At 39.1% G+C, this 2,924-nt stretch overlaps 1 protein-coding gene across 4 annotated transcripts in view; it reads left to right on the top strand.

Annotated features, from left to right (window-relative positions):
- The first annotated feature begins 2,053 nt into the window (after window positions 1-2,053).
- Window positions 2,054-2,924, top strand: part of LOC106880559 (transcription factor mef2A) — a 215,061-nt gene continuing 214,190 nt past the window's right edge. For 2 of the 4 annotated variants that reach the window (XM_052967166.1, XM_052967164.1), the window contains exon 1: window positions 2,055-2,393. The gene's annotated coding sequence lies outside the window, so the exon portion shown is untranslated. Of the gene's footprint in view, window positions 2,404-2,924 lie in introns of all 4 variants that reach the window. The other 2 variants (XM_052967168.1, XM_052967167.1) reach the window with 2 other exon arrangements.

The raw sequence follows: 2,924 nt of genomic DNA, 5'->3' as shown, positions 1-2,924 counted from the left end.
AGACCAATCGCTTGGTGGAAATTGGTACAAACGAAAAGAGAAGTTAATCCCAAGAAAATCAAATAATTCTCAATAATTGATATACCATTAAGGAAATGACAGTCTGATTGTTTGGTAACAGCACTGGACAAGTGTTTCTACCTGAATAGGCGTTAGCAGCACAGCAATTCTCCTTGCGTTCAGCAGACGAGCTCACACCAACGAAAAAGAAGAGCGTATATATGGCCTAAGTGATTTGCATAAATAAACAAAAATGAGCTAAGAGAAACAACACAGAGTGGCCAATTGTATGTATTTGAGCAACGAAGTTGAATAAGAATATACTGATTTCAAATTTTTGCACGAGGCCAGCAAACTCGAGAGAAGGGGTCAGTTGATTACATTGGCCCAGTGCTGAACTGGTACTTATTTTACTGATCGCGAAAGGATGAAAGGCACAGTTACCGGGCAGTATTTGAACTCGGAAAATGAAGATTGACGAAATGCCGCTGAGCATTTTACCCGTTGTCCTAACGATTCTGCCAGCTCGCCACTTTACACAGGGACAAATAAGGATATATCAACAAAAAAGACAATCTTGATCCATTAAGATTTCCGCTTCTATCTATCTATCTATCTATCTATGTGTGTGAGCGCGCGGGCGAACATTTTAGAGAGCCCTTTTGGTAATTGTAATACACGAAACTCTCTTTGAGTTTGTAAATTTTGCCGTTTAAAAATAGCGTGTGAGTATATGTATGTATGTATACATATATTAAAACTTTTTTCCGTTTTCAATGGTATAAATACATGCGTGTGTGTGTGTGTGTGTGTGTGTGTCTGTGTGTGTGTGTGTGTGTGTACTATTAAAACGAAAAGGAGTTTTAAGAATAAAGAGGACATACTGGGAGTTGATCGGAGAGGGAATGGCAGTAAGAAATAATCGGTATAGGAGTAGGTACAGATGCGTTTTGGAATAGCGATAGCATAAGAATGTGAAGATATAGACAGTGAGAGAGAGAGAGAGAGGGAGGGGTGCAGAGAAAGAGAGAAGAGAGAGAGGAAGTGTAGGTTGAGATTAGCGAGTAAGTTTAGCAAGAGTGAAAAAGTTTAAACAGAGAGTAAAACTGTGTGCGAGGGAAACAAAATGGGGAGAAAATTTAAAGGGTAGTAAGGGAGGGTGAAGAGAGAGGAAATGTGAAAAAAAATAGTAGTAGTTAAAGGGGTAGCGCAAAAGAGAGAGACAGACAGATAAAAAGTCAAGAGAGTGGGGAAAGATAGTAGTGATGAAAGGGTTGGTGAAAGATAAGGAGAGAGAGTAAGAGAGAGAGACAGAGAGAGAGAAAGAATGAGAGAACGAAAGAGAAACGAGTATGCACGGGTGAAATAAATAATAAAATTGGGATATTCTGCCATGCCTCTTATCGGCTACCTCCCGCCGTCGCCTCGTCCACCGACTACTTCCGGGCAACTGTTGATGCCGGGGGGAGGAGTCGTATTTACATCACCCGCCGCAGGATTTTTTTTCACCGCCATCTTTGAAAACATCAACAACAACTTTAACAACGACTATCATTATAACAATAAAGTACAGCATATAAGCAAAAGAGTTTCCTTTCTTTTCCCTCTCTTTTCTATTCAGCTTTTTGTGTTCAGTTTTTTTTCGTTGAACTTTTCTCTTCTTTTCTTCCTTCCTTCATTTACTGCAGTTCCATCGCTTTCTTTCTCCCACACTTTATCCCTCATTCGTTTTTTCCCCCTCCCCTAATTTTCAATTTACTCTACTATACTTTCTCCATTCCTTCTCTTTCTAACACTCTGCTAACTTACGCTTTCATTCCTCCCCTTTCTCTCTCTCTCTTCCATTCTTCCTGTGTCTTTTTAACTTACTTTTTCTTTCTATCTTTCTCTCCCTCTCTCTCTCTTCCTAACTTAGTCTTTTCCTTCTCCTCTTCCCCTCTGTTGTTAACCCAGACGTTCTGCCTTCCCCTTCCTCGCTCGCTTAGTAACTTCCTCTCTCTCTTTCTTACTTAGTATTTCTACCTCCCACTTCCTTTCTTGTTCTTTAATAAGTCTTGCTGTCTCCCTCTTCTCCCTTTTTTTCTGTTTATCAGTCTGTTTTGCTCTCTCTCTCACTTACTCTTTCTTTCCGCCTCAACCCACCTCTTTCTAACTTACCTTTTCTCTCACTCTCTTACTTCATTCTTTAGTAGTTCTCCCTAACACTCTTCCTCTCGCTGTTTAGCTTAGTCTTTCGTTCATCCCACCTCCCCCCCTCTTGTCCGGCCTGTATCGCTGTCTTTTCCATTTCTGAGTTTTCACGTTTGCCTAGGATAAGTTTTTTTTTATATGCTGTCTCATCTGGATGTTTCGCCTAGGACGGGAGTGATATATTATTACATTGGAGGAAGCAGGTAAACTAAAGTAATTTTGCCTTCATTTTTGTTTTCTCCTTTTTATTATTATTATTATTAGTTTATTTTTATAATATCAACACCGGGTCCCATCTTCAATACATTCTTTGTATTTATTTTGGGAACTGTTGTTGTTATTGATTATAATCATGACAACAACAATAACAATCCTACCACGACCTCTACAACTACCATCATCATCATCGTCATCACAATTATATGCAATAATTAATTAAGAATATGATGACAAGTCGACGCGGGAGACGTTTTCTTACACACGGTTACTTCGCCTGCTAGAAATAGCAGCCGTACTTCCACCCAAATCGTAGCAGTTTATACTATCTTGAAATGAAAGGAAAAGAAACGGAAACTTTATAGGATGTAATTTCTGTGGTGCACCTCTCTGTTTCTAGAGAAACGATGGGAGGTGATAGTCACACTGCTCTAATGTTTTTGGATCATAGGTCACATTTCGATCAGGTCTATTAACATCTAAAATAACACAATAATATACCTTATATATAATATATA

The sequence above is a fragment of the Octopus bimaculoides genome, chromosome 4 (assembly GCF_001194135.2).
Source record: "Octopus bimaculoides isolate UCB-OBI-ISO-001 chromosome 4, ASM119413v2, whole genome shotgun sequence".
NCBI classification, from domain to species: domain Eukaryota; kingdom Metazoa; phylum Mollusca; class Cephalopoda; order Octopoda; family Octopodidae; genus Octopus; species Octopus bimaculoides.
This window is presented reverse-complemented; position numbering and strand designations above follow the sequence as displayed.